Source organism: Mus caroli, unplaced genomic scaffold (genome assembly GCF_978045245.1).
Source record: "Mus caroli unplaced genomic scaffold, Mus_caroli_1 scaffold_1, whole genome shotgun sequence".
Lineage (NCBI taxonomy): Eukaryota > Metazoa > Chordata > Mammalia > Rodentia > Muridae > Mus > Mus caroli.
This window is the reverse complement of record NW_028227256.1, coordinates 185603758-185626894: the sequence shown is the minus strand read 5'-3', so window position 1 is coordinate 185626894 and position 23137 is coordinate 185603758. Positions and strand designations below refer to the sequence as shown.

General features: G+C 42.7%; 1 protein-coding gene across 7 annotated transcripts in view; it reads right to left on the bottom strand.

Annotated features, from left to right (window-relative positions):
* The window catches only part of Esrrg (estrogen related receptor gamma), a 614884-nt gene that overhangs the window by 421463 nt on the left and 170284 nt on the right, over nt 1–23137 (bottom strand). For all 7 annotated transcript variants that reach the window (XM_021166361.3, XM_029477722.2, XM_085843710.1 and 4 more), the window contains one exon: nt 2297–2384. The gene's annotated coding sequence lies outside the window, so the exon portion shown is untranslated. The remainder of the gene's footprint in view (nt 1–2296; nt 2385–23137) is intronic.

Below are 23137 nucleotides of genomic sequence, written 5' to 3'. Positions count from 1 at the left end.
GCCCAGGATGTGTTGCAGGACAAAGAGCATTGCTGGATCCCTGCCCAGTCTGAGTTTAAAAATAAACTTTTAATAGACAGGATCAAAGTAAACCTCACTTTTACGTACATGCATAATGCAGAATGCAACCTGCCAAACAAATAGATTTATTTATCTTTTCCAAACTCGAGCTGGCCTGATTTCTTTCTTTCTTTCTTCTTTTTCTCTGATGTACTCTGGCAACAATAAAGGTGTCTTTCTTTGGAAAACTTTGCAAAAGTAAATGATTTTCTAAATTTAAATCCTGAACGTGGAAGATGGTTCAGTGTAGGGAAATGCTAGCTACCCAAGGGTAAAGACTTGAGTTTAAGTCACCGGCATGAATGTAAAATGTCAGCTGCATGGAACCTTAGTCATGGGGACATGGAGGCAAGAGGGTCCCCTATCTTTAAATTATGGTAGAAGAAGACTGAAGAAGATTGCCGGCAGTTACCTCTGGTGTCTACACAGACTCCAAGTATGGTGACTCCATTAGTACACATACACACACATACATACACACATGCACACATATACACATGCACACACACATGCCCACACATGCCCACACACATGCCCACATACATACACACATCATTTATGTCTCTGCAGTTGACAGAAGACCTCTTTCCATGATCTCCACCCTCTTACACGCCTCACGTTAGATAGATGTCTTGTCCCAACTCTACTGAGGAACCACTGATGTTTTCTCAAATCGTCAGATTTGAAAATCTCCAAGAGAACACCTATTTAGATCAATTTTGTGGTAAATACTTTGTAAAAGCCAGCCTACTTTTAATTTCCAAATAATTGGTTCTTTTTGTAGGACCGCAGCAAGCATGAATTTGAAGCACACTTGAGCTTTCAGAAGCAATACCTATCACTTCAGACAAGTAGATTTCAGTACAAAAAAATGTTTTTGAAATAAAAAGGATAGTACAACAAGCAACATATCATACCTTAGACTCAGGGACAGAAGGGCCCGGGGTCAGAACTCCCTGTTAGGAACTTGACCTGAAATAACAAAGCTAGAGCTCCCTTCATTCAGCTCTGCTTCTGAGAACTGAAACCTATTTTCCCATCCCTGAAACATTGCTAGTTTGTGAATGAAACAAACTCAGGTCCTTCATGAAAGGCATTTCAGTTTGAAAGAGCCATTTTCACACTGAAGCCAAAACCTGTTGATTCTCTTCTGAAGTCTGCCATGTTCAGCAGACACAGGAGCAAACACCTCAGAGAACAGGGACAGAGTGGGCACTCCTTTCTGCAGGACTCCTCCATTAGGCCTTACTGCATGTGCGCAGCAGGAACTCAGCAGCAGGAACTCACTGCTGCTTCTACCTGGAAGGGGCAGTAGGTGCTCACCCTGCCTCAGGTCTACCTATGCGGGAAAGCTCTGACAGAAACAGGTCCCCAAGCCAACCCTGTGAGCCTCCAGTGACAATCATCACTGTGTGGTTCACAGGACCAAGTGAAGGCACTGTGCCCAGAACACCAGCAGAGTAATGGATGGGACCTGCGACATCTATGGTTTTCCTTCGAAAAACAAAGTGACATAAGCTCAACATTTATGTATGGAAGTAACAGAGCATTCAATAGATAATGAGTCCATAAGTAAGTTTAGAGTCAGAGAGCTTTGCCTACCATAAACACAGAACCAGATGCGCAGAGAGGTAAGACTTTGTACTCTACCAAAATACAGCATTCAGAAACAGACTGACCTTGCCAACCACATTTTACAGGTCAGCACAACTCATCAGTACAATGAGCGTACAACCTCGCCAAAGAGCCTCCTGGTCCCTGCCACCTCCATGCAGTGACATCTACCCATCAACACATGCCACAAAACGCTGCTTTGGAGAAAGGGACCATGGTGATGCATTCCTGTGGTCTTTGAACTTGGGTGACAGGCAGGACAGATCTCTGTGAGTTTGAGGCCAGCCTGCTCTACATAAGGAGTTCCAAGCCAGCCAAGACTACACAGTGAGACAAGGCTATATAGTGAAACCGAACCTTCTTAAAATAAATAAATAAATGCTGCTTTTACAATTTAAATAAATAAATCTTTTACAATTTAAAAGACAAAATGAGCAAAACCCCAGACCTTTCTGTTGACCGTAGTATTGGTTATAAACGAAACTCTCAACACAACACAACACAACGCAACAGAAGAAGATGTCAGTGTGCTGCCTTACCCTCGGTGTGTAGCTTGGGGCATGGCATCACACAGCTCTTAAGAGAACATGGACATCTGCCAGGCTCATGGGGAGGACCTTACCTTTCCAACTGCAACAGTGCTAGCGTAGGATGTGTTCCTTACATCTTCATCACTTCAGGTTGCTTCATTGATGAACCAGCAAGTAGCTCTAATGTGATAGAAGCAAGGGTCCAACCCAAAAGAGGAAGGAAAAAAAGGAAAAGGTGAGGTCATTTTCTTGGCCACTGCATTTAATAAAATTCCCCAGGCAATAGAGTTAAGCACACATTAATAACTATAATAGGTATGCTGAGCTTTTAGCTTTGATTTTCCTACATATACCATCAGGACTGTGTTAACACTCCAACAAAAGACTAGTCCTCCATCTTATTTTACTTTTCTTTCTTTTCAGGTTCCTTGGACTTATCAATCTTCTATTCCTCTCTTATGTATGTATGTCAATGTACCAGCAAAGTTTCGAAGCATTTCCCACTACCACGCCCACATGTAGACTGTGGAAAACAAAACAGCAAAACAAAACAAAGATATTCTCTCAAGACCAATGGAGTCACTAGACATCAGCCTGAAAATTGCATGCATTTCCCCACATTTTGTTTCTTATTTGGGAATGGACAGAAAGGTGCAAGTTTTCAAAGGAACTTCTCAGTTGGTATTAACCAAACGTGAACAAAAGCTGTTTCTCCAAGTATGTCAGTCAAAGGAAGCTGGCAGGTCAAATCCCTCTAAATTGCTTGTATTCTCCAATTTTGAAATATAAAAGAGACTGTTACACAGGATTTGACACTTTTTAAATCATTACTGTTACATACAAGAGCTGTTCTGAGCAACAGTAATGTAGACTTATACCTCATGGAAGGGACAATGAAAAGTTCATAACCAACAGGTGACTGGTTGGGTGTCTGGCCTAATACAATATATCGAACAATTAAGTAGCCAGATGGCACTGGACTGTTTTCCATGACACTCCTTGGGACATGACTGTGCTAACTATAGGAGGGAACATTTCAAGATGACTGCATTGCCTTCAGAAAACTGCTCAAGTCTGTTCACTGGGACCCCTTTAGGCACACGGTCCTCCACCACCCGACCCTGCACAGCCCTGCTTCTTCAGGCATCCTTGGCAATGATTGGGTTAAAAGTGCAGTGCATGACAAATGATCAAGATGAAGCTTGGGATTGCAGTCTCCTAGTACACCAAGGCTGTAAAACACCCAGTTGGAAGTACACTTTATTTGCTTTGAGAAACTACTGGAGCATTGGAAAACAGTGGTGTGATTTTGAGAGAAATTTGGGGGTAGAATGAGAGCCAAAGATCGAGTAGGACAAGAGAAGAGGAAGGGGGGTCTACTGTGGGTTGGAATTTGACAGGGAATGGAGTCAATAAAGGAGGCTGCTTGGCAGGGAAAACTAGAGTGTTTGCAGTACACTCATGAATGAGACAGGATGCATGAAAACACGGCTGTGAAGATCCAACCCTGTTTATTTTCCAAGATTGTGAGCACAGGAGGCCTGTTGAAAAGCTGTAATTTGTGTGAGTATAAAGAAACATTAGGAAAGATCCCACCCAAATGGCACGGCAGAGTTGGAAGCCTGGGGAAGCTTGTTTGGATTTCTGCTTTGAAAGAAAACTGAGGGAAACTGAGGGAACATGGGACAGGTGCTGAGCTGAGCGGTTACGTTGCTGTCTGAACTCGTTGACCATGGCTGTGACCAACAAGGCAACATTGGACATGTGTTACTTGGGACAGTAAAATGGCTCATGGGTACAGACTCTTGTCAGGCAAGCCTGGGGACCAGAATGCACATGAAAGTGGAAGGAACGAAGGGACTAGACAAAGCTGCCTCATGCCCACACACAAACATTCTCTTCCTCCCTCCCTCCCTTCCAACTCCCCTCCCTCCCCTCTCTCTCTCTCTCTCTCACACACACACACACACATACACACACAAACATACAATAATAATATCATGATAATGATAATAATAGAAACAATATTTTAATTTTTAAATAAAACACATTATTTGTGTAGAACAGGGATTATTTATGGGGAGAAAGGAAAGAGTATGGAGGATAAAATTGGATAATAGGAAGTTGGATATGATCCAAGAACATCCATATATGTATATGTGTATATATATATATATATATATATATATATATATATATATATGAAAACATCATTCTGTTGATATAAATTAAAAGGTGTTAAACAAAACAAAGCGAATTATTTGTCAAGCCCCGTATCTAAGATTGGCAAAAATTCAAAACAATTATAAGGATGACCTTGGGAACCAGTTCTTGGATTCCATGTACACGAGGTCTCTCAGTGAGAAAAGATGACAGACAGAAAGGTGTGGTATTAACTCCTATACCTTCTATGATAGCCACTTAATAAAATGAACTTTAATTCCCCCAAGTAAATCCTGGATTGAGGGGTGATAATGAACTAAGATGAACAATTTCTTAATAAAAATGCGAATGATATATTGAAGGATAGTAAAAACAAGTTTTGGAATTTCAGTTCCAGAGACTAGGGGTGTAGCTCGATGAGTAAAGTATTTGCCTAACACACATAGAGAGATGGGTTTCCATTCTCATTACCACATAATCTGGGCATGGTGGCACAAGGCTGCAATCCCAGTACTCAGAAGGTGGATGCAAGAGGCTCCAACTTTCAAGGTCATAGTCAGCTATACAGCAAATTCAAGGCCAGCCTGAGCTAAATGCTCCCATGCCTCAAAAACTATGAGAGAAAATTAGTGAGAAAATCAGTGAGGGAGAAGATTTCTGTGGCTAACCTAGAATGCTCATGACCACTCATTCTGCGAGTAACCTAGAACACTCACTACTACTCACCTTGTGGGTAACCTAGAACACTCACATGGCCACTCATTCTGTGGGTAACCTAGAACACTCACTACCACTCATTCTGTGGATAACCTAGAACACTCACTACTACCCATCTTGTGGGTAACCTAGAACACTCACATGATCACTAATTCTGTGGGTAACCTAGAACACTCACTACTGCCCATTCTGTGGATAACCTAAAAAGCTCATGACCATGTATCTCAGTTGGTTTCCGGAATCTCAAACAATAAGAACACATAGACTGGAACACACCAGCTTTATAAACTGGGAATTTCGTGTACCTAGCTAACTATTGAGATTGGAGGTACAAGCTGACAACAAAGAAGTAACTCTAGGAACCAGCTGTGGTGGCTTGGATGCACATTGTACAGGGGACAACTTTCACATCCGTCCAAGTATGAATAGCAGCACTCCACTCTGGCTGTGACATGTGAGGGTTAGGGATCAAGCAAGCATCATGGTTGCTGCCCCCATTCCACAGAATATTTTTATATCATATAGAGATATAAACTGCCACAAAGCCACTGACCCCAGAGCAATGGAATTTCTTATACCATCTCTTCCTTTACCTTATACCACCCTTTGCAGGAGCCTCTGCATTTTCTAGGTACTTCCTTTGACAGAGTATTACTTCACCTCTAGTGAGCAAAAGTTGATGCTAAATTCCTAATCTGTGATAAGAATGGATATTCAAGGAAAAAAAAGAGAAAGCACTGAGTATATCATAGTCCTGACATCATTAACAACACAGGCAAAGACAACGTACTTATCCTGTACTTATCCTTGGGGAAACCTCCACATTAAATCCATCTCACTATGCTAAGTAGCCTTGGAACCTACTTCCACTCAGGTCTGAGCTATCAGTTCATGGACCATCAAGACCAGCAAATGAACAGCACAATAGCACAATCAAAGATGCTCTGAAAGGGGAAGCTCCCGTTGTTCCCCTGTTCCCTCTGCACAGAAACTGGGTACAGAGTAAGACAGCAGGGGCCCGGCTGCAGGGTCTCAGCTTCCCGAACTTCTTGTCAGGTATTGTTCATGTGGGTCTGAACAATTTGGTTAATTGAGGATTTGACTGGGGTAGGGATTGGGGGGGGGGGGGGGAGTGGCAGTTCCAAGACCACCATTAGAAGGGTTAATACTGGCAAATGCAGGATGGCTACAGGAGCCACTGTTAGTTGGGGATATACAGCAAAAAGGACTTCATTCCCCCCACCCCACCAGGAAACTATCTCTAACAATGGAAAATGAATGTGATAATCTACATGGTCAGTAACTAAGCTGTTTTTAGGGTGGGTAATAAGATACATCTTTACCCATGAAAGAAGAAATAGCAAATTCCCCTAAGTGTAAGTGAGTTCCAACTTAGTATTCCAGATTCAGCCTTCCTGGTATCGGCTCCCTCCACAATTCAACAAAGCAGATAAGGACCTTTGGTGCAGTTTCTAATAGTGAAAGGTCTCTTGTAAATGAAGACAGAGGATTTTCAAAGTATGTGATTTCTTCAATAACTGAGCCAAAAATCTTGGCTCTGACAGTCAAACATTCCTCTTCCACTTTATCTCTGAGTTGTAGAAGTTTGAGAGGAAGACGGCAAAACATCAAGAGAAAAAAACAAAAACAAAAACAAAACAAAACAAACAAACAACTGAATGACTAAAGAAGCCATGGGAAGCAATAGGATGGAAATTCTATCTTCCATTCACAACAGAATAAGACGTTTTGAGCAGTCTACGTGAAATGGAGCACGTTCTCTGCCTTCTCATGTCCTAGGAAGTAGAAGGCCACTGTGTGTGTGTGTGTGTGTGTGTGTGTGTGTGTGTGTGTGTGTGTGTAAGAGAAAGACAAAGACAGAGAGACAGAGTCAGAGAGACTGAGAAAGATTAACTCAAGACCACTGTGGACTAGTCTAATGTTCTACCAACCATGGTGGCCTAAAAGCCCCCGTAGCTTTTCCAGACCTTGAATAACCACAAGGGAGATAAGATGGAAGTCTCTTCCCCATCTTGGGGGAAAACACAGATCACTTCATTTCCTTGGAATCTTCCAGAACAGCTGGAGATGGGCAAGGCTACACTGACCCCACTTTCAGGGTAATGTGATGCTTGTGAGAAACCGTTCTGCAGATTCTTAGGGACAATTTTTAAACTCACTTTTAATGTGTGTGTGTGTGTGTGTGTGTGCGTGTATCCAACAAACCATCTCTGGTACAGAAGATGACATAGCAGTTTTCGCTAATTATTTCTGCTGATTAATTAAGAGGTTTTAAAAAATTACATCCATTTACAACAAACAGCTCCCTGTAATCTCTAAGAAAGCAGAATGATGTGAAAGAAAATTGAGAGCCACTGAGTACCAGGTACTGTGGTAGATGGCATCATCTGTCCATCAAGGAGGTAAAAAGGGGTGGGGAATGCATTTTTTTTTAACAAGCATTAAGAGCAGAGAGTGCTAGGGAGGGATTGTGGGGAGGAAGGAGGCAGCTGCTCAATTGGTTCCTATTTTCAGAATTTCCTTCAAGCTGGCTCAGATTGAGATCCATCAATTATTTAAAAGGTGTAACATGATGCTTCCTTTGTTGAAGCAAATCAGCCAGCAGACCCCTGAGAGAAAATAAAAAATGAATTAGGAAGAATTTATTAGCGTGCTTAAAGAAAACAAAGATTTAGCTATCGGGAGTGACTTCTAGAAAGAGTTCAGCTTCTGTCTCCCCAAACCCACAGACCTTTTCTTCTAGACTTTTCCTCGCCTGTTTGTATTTTCAGCAGGAGATCACACAGAGAGGTCATATGAATCATTCCCTAAACTTCTCCTTTCTTTGCAGACTCTGGCTTGATGTATGGTCTTCATTTAAATTACAAATACACTAATCTGCACTGCTGTTTACCAAGTAGCATTTTAAATGAAAGATACAAGAAATTGCATCGCTCACGTTTAAAAAATGACTTTAGACTCCAGACCTAAAGGAAGAAAAAAAGAAAAAAGAAAAAAGAAAGCAGCCAGTGTTGTGTTCTGAGGCTTCAGTGGCTGCTCCATTTCAGCCAGTGGATGCAATTCAATGAGTGGGCTTTATACTCGGTTGCTATGACTCTGACTGAAGGTTTGATCCAGAACCAGTTTACCATGCCCTAACTCTGATATTTGGGGGTCGGGTGGGGAGCAGTTAAGAAAAAGTAAACTGACCTAAGGAAAGCTAGTCCCAGGATACTCTTTACCATCACCCTGGGACCATTCATTACCATTTACTTAACTAGCTGAGGTCACTCTCCAAGAGAGCTCGCTGCCTGAGTCTGTTGTTCCTAGTTTTAATACACTCCACAGATATAACACATAGCCTAATATGAACCAGTAAGGCACTGGTTTGCATCACCCTTAGGGCTCTTTGTGTTTCAAATGCACAGAACAGAATCTCCAGGTTATCATCAGGACTCTCTCCATAGAGCACAAGGCAGTAACGGATGTCCTACAAAAGCCTCTAGACTTTGACAGTGGAGAGCATGACTACACTACTGTTCAATTAGTCAACTGAGACTTGCATTGAATTTGAAAGATATGGTAAAACACATTTGGCACCCCAGGGCCCAGTGGCTGAGCACACGTTAAGCATGCATGAGGGGGTTGTCTCATGGAAACTATCTATGCTCAGCAAAAGCAAAGAGACTGGAGTCCAGTGCACCAAGGGGCCTCATGGGCCATCTGGACTGTAAGCACTATGTAAGCACACAGTATGGGTCATAAGGAATGGCAGGAGCGCGTCAGGCTGTCCATCTTGTGGGGGTACAGATTACCACACGGACATCTTTTGATGCCTGAATTCCCAGCTCCATGACTAAACACTCTTCCAATGGTTTTCTGTCCTCAATAGATACAACATATCTAGGGATGAGTACTAGCTACCATTGGGGAGTTAGAGATAGCAGGTCTGATTTCTTCCTCACATACAGACTGTATTTCCTCCCAGATTTTCTATGTGTGGTGCCCACTCCAACAATGTCCAACTAGGACACTGTGTTACCTCCACAGCCCTGCTGCCCAGGGTGCTTCCTCATTTTCTCCTCCAGCTACGTCACCAAAGTGAGATGTCCCAATTTAGAACCATTTCCACGTAAGAAATGGATGAGGGATCCAAACCATGTGCTCTACAACTTGTCAAGGAAATTAACTATAAAGACAGCATCGATATTATACAATTAAAATGAGAGCTCTTAACATATTTAATTTCCCCCTGACCTGACTTTCCTCAGTCATTACGGACAAAAAGTATGAATTCATAATTTGCAAATAGCCCTTGGTCTTTTAATATATTCTGGGAGGAACTAAGACACCCGAGCATATGAGCAGGCACACACATACATTTGAGCATACGTGTTTCTTTATCGAGGGCAAAAATAATACCGAATGTAGAGACGAGGGCTCATTCCAGGTTGTTGAAAATGTAGGCGCTACAGCATATTTTAGGTGCATAAATCATATCGTTCCATAACACTTATAATGGAAGGAGGTGGGGAGAAAGAGCGAGAAGAAAGGAGGGAGGAGAGAGAGAGGGAAGGAAAAGAAGGCAAGAGGAGGGGTGAAACAAGGGAAGGAGGAAAGTAGGGGGAGGAAGAAGAGGGAGGAAGAGAGAGAGGAGGGAGGGAGGGAAAGAGGGAGGGAGGGAGGAAGGGAGGAAGGAAGGAGAAAGGGAGAGAAGGAGGGAGGAAGGGAAAGAGGGAGGGAGGGAAGGAAATGAAGGAGCTTGTCTCAACCTTTCAACATTATTTACTATATAAAACATCATATGTTTCCCCCTTATAAACTCACATAAGGCATCTATTTGGAGGTGTTTGGGATTGTTGTGTTTTTAATTTTAACAATCATAGTTCTGAGGCTTAATCACTTGTATGTGCTAGAAAACCAGATGGTTCAAGTGGGCGTTAGTTTACAAGCTCTTGGCATAAGGATTTTAGCTTCCTTTCAGACCAAAGCTGAGTATTTTAGCACAGAAAAGAGGCAATAAAGAATAATGAAAAGAAAAACCGTCCTAGATTTCACAGGTCCCTGGCTCCCTGCCTCTCCTCTGCCACTGTGTCACCAACTTTTACAGGGAAGTATGTGTGGACAAAACAGTGTACTCCCAATTCCTTAGGAAACTCTGTCATGCTTTGGGGCAGACTAGGTGTCTGTCCATCGTGGGCTCAGCTTCACCATCATCCCCCATGCCATCTGTGGACCACTGGAAAAGAACACATCCTGTCTTCCCAAGGGCATCCCTAGCTGTGTGCTCACCACTTCCTGCACTGAGCTGATGTGAGCAGCTTCACTCACCTCAACTCTCTCCTTCTACGAGGAGATGAAAGAAAAGAAAGAAGAAAGAAGACATTGCTGAGGCTCCCATCTATGATTCCTGGCACAGCCGTGCGACACTGCCAGCAAATGTGTGAGAACCTTGGGTTGCCTACTGTGAAATCTGAGAACACACAGCAGAAACCAGAGAGGAACTGAAAGGGTGTTGGCGAGGGACAGAGCTTCGAAATTTCTTTGTAGTTTGTGGATTTCTTGTTTTCTAGGTAAGAAATCATGTTTGCTTATCCCCTAACCATTCTAGTGAAACAGCATCTTTCAGTTGAAACCACAATGCCCGTCACCTCTACACAGCTTCATTTTCAACAATATCATAAGGCTCAGAATAGTGGAAGTGCCTGGTGTCTGTGGAGCATAAGCTGTCTGTCCTGGGTAGGTTCTGTTGCTATGATAAAGACCCCGATCAAAGCAAAGGAGGAGGAAAGGGATTCTCTCAATCTACAGGTCATAGTGCTTATGGAGAGAAGCAGAGGCAGGAACTCAAGGCAGGAACGGATGCAGAGACCACAGAGGACTATGCTCACGAGGGTGTTCTCTTGTTGGGTGGTCCAGCTACTTTTCACATCCAGCCCAGGCTTGTATGCTCTGGGATGACACTGTTCACAGAACGCTGGGCCCTCCTCCATCAGTTAGCAATGAAGCCAATCCCAAAGACCAGTCTGATGGAGACAAGTCCTTGTTGAAATTTCTTCCTCCTGAGTGTGTCTTGATTTATATTTGACAAAAAAACAAATAAACAAATAAAGACAAAACAAATAAACAAACAAAAAAACCTATGACACGGTCTTATCCTTTCATGTCACCCGGATTTATTTCTCTCTCATCACCAGCCAACAAATTCCCAAGATTAAAGATATTTGAGTGCAATATGCAAAGAAGTTCCATGGATACGCCACCATGCCAACGAACTCTGTATCACACGCAATGGAAAGAAGACACAGACCATGGACATACACTTGGTCACCACAAGATGTCTTTCATTTTTCTTTTGTTCATTCCACAATAAGTTAACTTTTTTTTTTATAATTGTTGGGTTATTTCCACAAATTTGATGCAGAGCGACAATGTCTTTAGGATAAAGATATTGCATGTTTCTCATGACTATCAGCCCTGTTCCTCTTTGTGTTTTACAACGATGGATCCCACCCATCCCACACCAAAAGATCTCAAAAAAAAAAAAAAAATTCTGACATGCCCAGACTTCTTGTCATTTTCCCTAACAAGTTCAGTACGACTATTCCTGCAATGTTCATCTAATATTTAACATGTAGATATCTAAAGACAATAGTGTGCCATTTATATAAAGCATTTGAGGATCTTGGGATTTGGGTTATCTATAGGGCTTTCAATCTCCATGACGATCAAGGGACAAATAGAGTCACCCATAAGATAGCACGCTTCCATGAGGCTGGTCCACAATTAATAATAAATAAATGAAGAAATGAAGAAATGACCATTCACTTCCAATTTTAATGATCTAGGAACTTAACTAAAAACATCTATACTGCATCACGTTAGGAACACCTAAGTAAATTACCAGACTCATGATTTATATATCTGTGTGCTCTGATTTCTGAAGTAAAGTTGTCGAAAGAGCCTTCTCATTGTTTATTGCCTTTAATAAAGGAGAGTGTATCTGGTGAAATGCAAACAGTCTTGAAATACTGTCTTGATTTTCAACGAAAGAAATTAGGTTTACTTGTGTATGGTAACACCATCGCCCATGATGGAATCAATCCACAAATAAAAGGGCTCCATGAACCAGTGAAGAAGAGCGAGCTTCCTCCAACGTGAAGCCGTGAGGCCGGGGTTTGAACACAGAATATGGAACATATGCTCAGCTTCTACTGAGAAACCATTTCCCGCTATTCCAGGCAATGATTATTATTAGAGAAACAGGCTATTTTACACTTATTGAAGACATTCATCATGTTACCTAAATTAGATGGGAATATATCCAAGAAAAGTGCAACCAAAGCCTACAAAATAAATATCTGCTTAAGGATAAAATCAGCAAGACATTAAGAGTTTCCGACTACAGGAAGTAGAAAAAGGTATTGCATTATCTATTTTGGATTTGTGTTTCTATTATATATGTTTTAAGGTATAGAGTCTATTACTCTCACATATGAATTCCTTAGAGATTTATTTTTTATTTTATATGTATGGAAGTTTGGCTTGTACATATGTCTGTACATCACACGCATGCAATATTCATAGAAGCCAGAAGAGGGCATCAGATCCCTTGGAACTGGAGTTACACCTTGCTGTGAGCCTCTGTGTGGATGCTGAAAATTGAACCCAGGTCCTCTGGAAGAATAGCCTGTGCTTTTCATTGTTGAGCCATCTCTCCACTTCTGATATATGTGTTTTTAAAATATGGAACCTTCATATAATGAATGATCAGAAATAGACTTTCACGGAATGCTGACCATAGAATCAAGTTTAAAGTTAGCCATCACAGGAAATGAGAATGTTTAAAGCTAAGACATGAGTTTCTCTAACTGTACCTCTTGACCAGACACTGTGCCTGGGTTTGTGCACACAGAGAACTTCCAACTCTGAAACTCAAATGTAGTGCACACAAGTTATGCAGGGACTTAGACAATGCAGCAAATGTCAATAGTGACATTCCTATTGATAGCCCAATACTAGCAATGCTAGGCTCAGGTAACACTACTCCTGATATTACCTGCCTGCAGATATAAGGCTCTGAGCATAGCTTACAGCATGGTACATAAAGACGAATAAACCAGCCTCCGGACTGCTTGAAACGCACTGCCAAGATGGGCTTTATGCCTTACACAATGGAGCAGAAGGCAGTGGTATATATTTAAAATTTCCATTTTTAAGCTGTCACTCAAAAACTTTTCATACTTTTCTTTTAGCTTATTGATCTTTCTGGCTCGTGATGAGACTTCAGCTGCTTGGTCGGCTGCTTTTAGCTCTGCTTCTTATTAAGAGCTAAATCGGGAATCACAAAATGCTACTAATTTGGCAGCTTTCGATAGAAATGAAAGCTAAAAACAGCACCAAGATAGTACAACCCTTATGTCTTATTGCCCCAGAATCCCGGATTTAACTACTATGGAGCATAATAATGGGTGCAGCCAAACGGGATCGCTATGCAGATATGATAAAATAAAAGCTTGTATTAAGAATGCCAGATCAACTATTACTACTGTTTGATCCTTGTGAAACTTATTTTACAAAAAGAATAGTATACTTGTATAAGTGCTTGCATACATACATGTATACATGTATTCATATATACATGCATTAATATACACATGCCATATATATGCATACACATGAATATACATGTGGATGTATATACAAATTTATATATACACACATATATATACATGTAGACACATAAATCCTGTGTGCATACACATGAATATATGTGCATATGAATACAGGCATATATATGTGCATATACACATGTATACATACATATACATTCTCATATGTATACAGACATATGCATGCATACATGTATATTCATGCATATAAATCCGTGCATATATACACATGTACAGTGCATACACACAGATATGCACATGTATATGCACACACACATATGTCATGCATACACATGTGTATACATATGCTCAGATAGTGCTCTTCCTTTTATATTCCCTTTCTTTAACATACAAAGAAACCTTCATTCTTAGTTCTTCTTTCATTTTTAATTTTATTATTCTATTTTTTATTAATGTGGTGGAACACATCATTCCACATGTGTAGAGGTCAGAGACAGCCAACGTTTGGTTCTCTCCTACCATGTAGATGAGCCCTGGAGCTCAAGCTCAAACTCAAGTTGTCAGGCTTGGGGTTTGTGAGGTTCTGAGGCATCTGTGCCATCTTGCTGGCCTCATCCTCCATTTAATGCTTTGGCTTCCTCTCCCTCCCTCCCTCCCTCCCTCCCTCCCTCCCTCCCTCCCTCCCTCCCTCCCTCCCTCCCTCCCTCCCTCCCTCCCTCCCTCCTTCCCTCTCAAATACAACACAGCAGCAAAACAACCAAGCAAGACTAGCATAACAGCTATGTAACTGGCCAAACCTGATCAATCATTGTGCTTCCACTACTCACACTGGTTTTTTGGGTGGCGAATTATATATCACGATCACAATGCTTTCATAGGTTGATTTTGGATGCTGACCCTCTCTCAAATCCATGTCCATTCTCAGATTAGACTTCAGAAAAGTGGGTTCTGTTTTCCCCTCTGATTGGTCATGAAATTTATCCTCAGCAACAACAGTGTCTGGCACTTTGGTAGCATCATTATGTCACCTTTAGGAGGCTCCTACAGGCTATTCAAGGAGCAAAGCCCATTAAGGGGAATATTCACAAACAGAAAAATCTGCTTTTTTATCTCTCTTTTTATGATTTACTTACTTTTATTTTATGTGCATGCATGAGTGCCTACATATATGTATGTGTGCCACATCGATGCCTGGTACCTGTGGAGGCCAGGAGAGGGTGTCTGATCCCTTGGGACTGGAATTACAGGCTGTAGGAAGCTGCGAACCATCGAGTGGATGCTAGAGAACAATGCAGGGCCTTCTCCAAGGGTGGTAAGTGTTTCTAACTACTGAGTCATCTCCCTGCACCCTGTTTTTTTCTCAGCATATCTGAAAATGCTGGTCTTCCATAGATGCTTCTTATTTGACAGCTCTGTTGGTAATTTTAAACTTCCTGCACCATCTCAAAGTGAACCTCAAGGTCTCCCTCGTTGCTTCATTAGCAATATAAGCCCATAGATAAGACCAAAGCCAGACACTTTCTGGAGTTCTGGCTTTCACCTGTGGTCCTCTCATATCCAGTAATCCTGCCCCCTACCCCTGTCTCCTACTTTATACACTTTCTCATTGCACTCCCATTGGCTACTTAAGTGTGTCCACAGTTTGCATATGCATATAGTTGGGATGTTTGGACACCCAACTAAATAAGGCCCAATTCCATTTCTCCCCACCAGGATGGTGACGAATTGGCCTCTCAAAGCTCTTCTGACAGATAGTGGAAAGCGTAGCTACCGTGGCCAGAGGATGTCCTGGCTCCCCTCTGCAGTGCGGTATTCAGAGCACGTAGTAATTATCCATCCATCTCGTTCACACTAAAGGCATGGCAATGCAATTTTAGCCTTATAATCAAGACCATATGACAAAAACCAAGGCCATTAGGGACCAATTTCGAGCATTCTCTGCAAGACAATGATTTTCCAACCGCACTTACATATGCTGAGCAGTTGCCTCTGCATGAGTGCAGCTGCTGCCATTTACATGACCCCCGCACCCCCTGTTTTCCAAGGCTGGTCTCAGGAATGCAATAGTGCAAGGTTTCCATGCCTTGCTGGCTTTTTTTTTTCTTTTCCCAAAGCATAGTAGGAAATGCTGAGAGCGGGATTTCTACTTGTGCCAATGACCACACACTACTGGGCGTTGCTTCCCTTTCTTCTTTCCTCACTGCTGTGCCTGGACACAACTGTCCCTCTCAACTCCGTCTGCTTCCCCTTGAAGTAAAGCAAGATCTTCTAGATCCATAATTTCAGGTGTCCTTTTAATTTCACCATTATCTCTGGATATCAGAATATCAGCTTATAGTCACCTCAGTTCCTTAGTTTATGAGACATATTGCATCATAATTTCTCATTTCACCATGCTTTAAAATTATGAGGCAAGGTCTGGTGAGATGCCTCACCATATAAGGCCTCTTGTAGTGCAAGCCAGAGGACCTGAGCTTCATTTCCAGAACCCACGGGGTGAGAAGACTTCCGAGGTTTGTGCTCTACCTTCCATACCTGTGATGTAGCAGGAACACCCATACCCATACCCACAATAAATAAGATAATAAATAAATATAAATCTTTAAGAATTCTGATATAAAGTAGACGTGAGTTTCATTGGCATTTTAAATACGAAGCTGCATGGTTCTTTCTATTGAAATAATATCTTGGCATAATGAAATGCATTTGAAACTACAGCACAGCTCCATCCACTACAGATGCAGTCACACACTTTTGATGGCCACTTTCCAGAATGTTCTGTGAAGATACTCAACTATCCCTGAACTAGATCCAGCAAAACCAAGTTTGGTCAGATTCACTGTGTAACCTAGAAATATCATTATTATTCAGGGTTCTTTTAAAAATTGATGTAGTCATTTTTATTTTATGTATGAGTATTTTGTCTGCATGGATGTATGTGGACCACATACATGCAATACCCACAGAGGCCAAAAGAGCTTGTCAGATGCCCTGTAATTGGAGTTACAGATTCTGGGAGCTTCCAAGTGGGTGCTGAGAATGGAAGACAGGTCCTTTGCAAGAGCAGCCAGTGCTCTTAACCACCAAGCCGTTCCTCAGTTCTATTCCTAATTCTTTATTGCTGTTGTTGTTGTTGTTAATTATATTAAATGTAAGTTTATTGGGAAGCTGATGTCAGGCAAGTTCACTGGCCCCAAGGACTAAGGCTAGGGGAGTTGCAATGGGAATGAAGGGGGGGGGGAAGAGGGGAGAGAGAAGAGAGAGAAGGGAGGAGGAAGAGAGAGGGGGAAGAGGAAAGAGAGGGGAGAGAGAAGAAAGAGAGGGAGGAGAACAGACAGGGGAGTGGGAATTGGGGGAAAGAGAGAGGGGGGAGTAGAAGGGAAGGGGAAGAGAGAGAGAGGAGAGGAGAGGAAGGGAGGGGGAGAGAAACAGAGGAGAGGAGAGAGTGGGGGCAAGAGGGAGGGGGAGATAAAGAGAGGCTGTTCCTAATTCTTGATGTCTAATTTAATATGACAAAGCTCAGCACTTTCAAGAAAAACAAGGGAAGGATGAATTATGTTATTTTCAACAGAAAACACCCAAAAGCTTCTCGTGACTGTATCTAAGCAAATGTTAACAAAAAGATTTTATATAACATTTGTCAAATATCATGGCTTGAGAAATCTCTGCACTGAGCCATATTCTGGTAGCACAATCCAGCTCTAAAGGTAGAAGATGCATGCCTTGGTTATCAAGGTTATGGTGTACACATGGCTATGACACCTGCGTATACATCCTCAATAAGATGCTTGCTAGCTGGCAGGCAACAGAGGAAGGTGTCATATGTCAGAGGTGAGCATGTGGGAATTCAGAATCGTCTTATCCCACTGTCGATAGCACCTGGGGCTAGGCGGAACTGAAATCTGAATCCCTCGAGATGCTTTCAGAAATGATGGCCCTACAATGCCACACTGAAGATAAAGCCATTGCATGTGTGTTTTGGAAGTGAGATGTTCCCCACAGTGAGATGCTTGAATGCTCAACCTCAAGCTTTCCTGCTCATCCATGATTCCTGCTCATTTTGTACTTGCAGGGTGTTTGCAGGAGGACTAGCAGCCTCTCGCTGTACTGCCACACCATAACTTAGTGGGCAAAACTCCTGTAGAGTTAAGCCATGAAGGCTCTTCTCTGTCTCTCCTTTGCTGTTCATTGACAAAGGACCAGAAGGAGCTAGCCTGTGCCATGTCTAGTACTTGGTCACAAATAACAGAAAATGGCCAAGTCTTCCATAAGACTTCATAAAACTAAACAATAAAAGCAGCTGTGAAAAATGCCTGTCCCAGTGGAGTAATTATCCTGGACCTGCCACAGGCTTTCAGTCAAGGAACAATCTTAATAAATAAATAAATAAATAAATGAAACTTTAGAATTCTGTAAGTCTTGAAATTATATATATATATATATATATATATATATATATATATATATATATATATCTTAATCTGGTGAAGCACTCAAGCATCAACAGGCTCTAGGAACACTGGGTCACTCCGACCAAAGGTGGCTGCAGGAGGTTCTGGTGAACCTTGCTGAATTGGGTATCGTATCTTCTGTGTCCCCTGCTCCTCACTCTCAGTGTGACCTAAGTAGTGCAATGCTAAATCCTTAGACTCCCCTTTTATGTTTCAATATCCCCAACTACGTGGTCACAGATATTCTCTGTAAAAGAATATTCATATTTCTAACCACCCACAAAAAGACCAACTTTAGCTGATGCCTTCTCTGAACTCATTTGCCCATCTTCCTACTTAGAATATTAACTTGGATATTTAATATGAATCTCAAATATTTATAAAGTGACTCCAGTTTACATCCTTTAGCCAGATCTACCCCCATTTTCCAATATTCTAATATTTTGTATTTTCTGGTGGTCCAGACTAAATAAATAAATAAATAAACTTTGAAACTATTATCCACTCTCCTTAACACCTCTTGTGCAATTCAGTTGTCTCCTCTTTCAAAACACACTGGGGCTTGGCTAAGTCTCGTGTCATTGTCCACATCTCATCTCTGTCATTACTCTCCCAGAACACTAAGATATAACAGCATCTTTGTTTCCATGTTTGCCCACTCCTGCCTGTTCTTTGAAAATGAAAACACTCAGTTATTAGTGGATGTATTAACCAATACTTATAATAGAATGCACTGATTTTAAAGTACAAAATTTAGGGCCAGGAAGATGGCTTAGTCAGCAAACTGCCTATCTTGCCATCAAGAGGTCAAATTTACAATGCCCACATAAGAGCTAGGAGTGGCTGTATCCCCAGCACCGAGGAGGAGGCTGAGACAGGCAGACCCCTGGAGCTTTTGAGATGGACAGCCTACCCAAATCAGTAAATTTTGGGTTCAATGGGAGACCCTGTCTCAGAAATCAATATGGAGAGCAACTGAGAAAAACAACCAACAATAACCTCTGGCTGCCACTTTCATGTGTGCCCATATACACACATATACACACATATACTGCACACATATATACACATATACTGCACAAATACATGCACATACACAAGTCAGGTGTAAAATTTGATAAACTTTTACAAATGTGTACCTTCTCAAAACCATCAAAACTGAGTAGATGACATTATTATCACTCTAGAAGGTCCCTTCTTATATGGTCTAGTCAGTCACATGACAGGAAGTTCTGTCACATGTCAGAAATTTAAAAGAAAGAGGATACAGGGGTTTGGTGGGGGTGAACATAATATCTGGTTTCTTTTTTTTACAACATAGGGTAGAGTCTTTGATTTCATATAAACTACCTGCTTTTCAAATATTTGCATGATCTCTCTCTCTCTCTCTCACACACACACACACACACACACACACACACACACACATACACACACACTCATACACACACATACACACAAACACACACACACACACTAGATTTAACCCAGATTCTGTTTGATTATTATACATTTTGTTACTGTCAGCTAGAATTCTATTGTGAATGTTTCTTCCGTTTTGGTAATTCTGTCAAGTATGAAATGCTCCTGCTCTAGAGTTTAACTCTCCTTGATAGCCAATGGTTTTGACATGTTTTCATACACTTATTGGTCATTTCTATATCTCCTTGTGTAATATGTCTGCTCAAATCCATTTTTTAAGAGTGACTTTAAAACAATATGTCAACTAGCATCATTTCTCTGCTCAAAGCAGTCCAATAGCATTTGTATCTCCTAGTAAAGGTCCCAGCCCTGACATATCCACAGAACAATCATCTGGACACTGGCCTTGAGAATTAACTCTCACAGGGCTGCTTAGCCTATTGCTAATGCCTCAGCCCATAAGCAGCACACATCACACCTGGAGCAGCACACATCACACCTGGAGCAGCACACACATCACATCACACCTGGAGCAGCACACATCACACCTGGAGCAGCACACATCACATCACACCTGGAGCAGCACACACATCACATCACACCTGGAGCAGCACACACATCACATCCCACCTGGAGCAGCACACATCACACCTGGAGCAGCACACATCACATCACACCTGGAGCAGCACACATCACATCCCACCTGGAGCAGCACACATCACATCACACCTGGAGCAGCACACACATCACATCACACCTGGAGCAGCACACACATCACATCACACCTGGAGCAGCACACACATCACATCACACCTGGAGCAGCACACACATCACATCACACCTGGAGCAGCACACACATCACATCACACCTGGAGCAGCACACATCACATCACACCTGGAGCAGCACACATCACATCACACCTGGAGCAGCACACACATCACATCACACCTGGAGCAGCACACATCACATCACACCTGGAGCAGCACACACATCACATCACACCTGGAGCAGCACACATCACATCACACCTGGAGCAGCACACACATCACATCACACCTGGAGCAGCACACACATCACATCACACCTGGAGCAGCACACACATCACATCACACCTGGAGCAGCACACATCACATCACACCTGGAGCAGCACACATCACATCACACCTGGAGCAGCACACATCACATCACACCTGGAGCAGCACACATCACATCACACCTGGAGCAGCACACATCACATCACACCTGGAGCAGCACACATCACATCACACCTGGAGCAGCACACATCACATCACACCTGGAGCAGCACACATCACATCACACCTGGAGCAGCACACACATCACATCACACCTGGAGCAGCACACACATCACATCACACCTGGAGCAGCACACACATCACATCACACCTGGAGCAGCACACACATCACATCACACCTGGAGCAGCACACACATCACATCACACCTGGAGCAGCACACATCACATCACACCTGGAGCAGCACACATCACATCACACCTGGAGCAGCACACACATCACATCACACCTGGAGCAGCACACATCACATCACACCTGGAGCAGCACACACATCACATCACACCTGGAGCAGCACACATCACATCACACCTGGAGCAGCACACACATCACATCACACCTGGAGCAGCACACACATCACATCACACCTGGAGCAGCACACACATCACATCACACCTGGAGCAGCACACACATCACATCACACCTGGAGCAGCACACATCACATCACACCTGGAGCAGCACACATCACATCACACCTGGAGCAGCACACATCACATCACACCTGGAGCAGCACACACATCACATCACACCTGGAGCAGCACACATCACATCACACCTGGAGCAGCACACACATCACATCACACCTGGAGCAGCACACACATCACATCACACCTGGAGCAGCACACACATCACATCACACCTGGAGCAGCACACATCACATCACACCTGGAGCAGCACACACATCACATCACACCTGGAGCAGCACACATCACATCACACCTGGAGCAGCACACATCACATCACACCTGGAGCAGCACACATCACATCACACCTGGAGCAGCACACACATCACATCACACCTGGAGCAGCACACACATCACATCACACCTGGAGCAGCACACACATCACATCACACCTGGAGCAGCACACACATCACATCACACCTGGAGCAGCACACACATCACATCACACCTGGAGCAGCACACACATCACATCACACCTGGAGCAGCACACACATCACATCACACCTGGAGCAGCACACACATCACATCACACCTGGAGCAGCACACACATCACATCACACCTGGAGCAGCACACACATCACATCACACCTGGAGCAGCACACACATCACATCACACCTGGAGCAGCACACACATCACATCACACCTGGAGCAGCACACATCACACCTGGAGCAGCACACATCATACCTGGAGTAGCACACATCACATCACACCTGGAGAAGTACACATTACATCTGGAGTGGCACACATCACATCACACCTGGAATGGCACACATCACTCTTGGAGCAGCACACATCATGTCACACCTGGAGAGTCCCCAGACACCCACTTACATTCTCACTTCTTTTTGGTCTTTCTAGAATATTTTACATAAAATAGCAACCACATTCTCAGTTTTCTCTCTACCCAATTCCAATTATATTTCTTCACAGAACCATTAAGATAAAACTAAAACTCATTTGGGCTTGCTTGGGCTCCATCTTTCTTTGTCTCCCTCCCTTCTCTTCCTTTCCTCTTTCTTCCTACACCAAAATACAAACAAGGAGAACCAGAATGTTCCTGTTCACTCTAGAGCTATCCTGCTCATCCCTGGTTCTCTACACTCAACAAACCTTAAACCTCTGAATACATATATCTGGAATATTTATCGACTTAAATAAACAAATTGTTACTTAATTCTAAGCTGCAAATTTGCCTACTTAAATTATATCTTACAACTGATTCTTTCATGAAGCCAGTTAAAATATTCTATGAGATTTAAAAAGAGTTTGAATAACCTTTTTTTCTAGTCTTATCCTTATTTAAAAGCCACTCTGTAGAGGAGAGAATTTTCTTACTTAAAAGTCCATCATTAAGGAAGTCAGGGCAAGCACTTGAGTGGGCCACAAAGGAAGCCTGCTTGCAATTGCACACAGCATGGCCTCTCACCAGGGAACTCTCTTGGCAGGCCAGGGACTGTAGAGGACTTGTGGAGACTACTGCAGTCTCACTGGACCTCACAAAGTCTCATGCTCAGTTAGCTCTCTTACAGCCCAGGGCCACCTACCTAAAGATGGTGTCTGTTCAGCTCTCCCTCACCAATCTAGACAATTTGTTTCTCTGGTGACTCTAGGCTGTGTCAAGTGGCTGGTGCAAGCTAACTGGGACACATGTGAGCCAAACACTTTCGAGAACAAATTTTAAAAATTATATCCACATCCAGACCATTGGTTAGGATGTGAAATATGCCCCCATAGACTTACATCTCTGAACTAGTCCCCAGCTGGTGGCACTA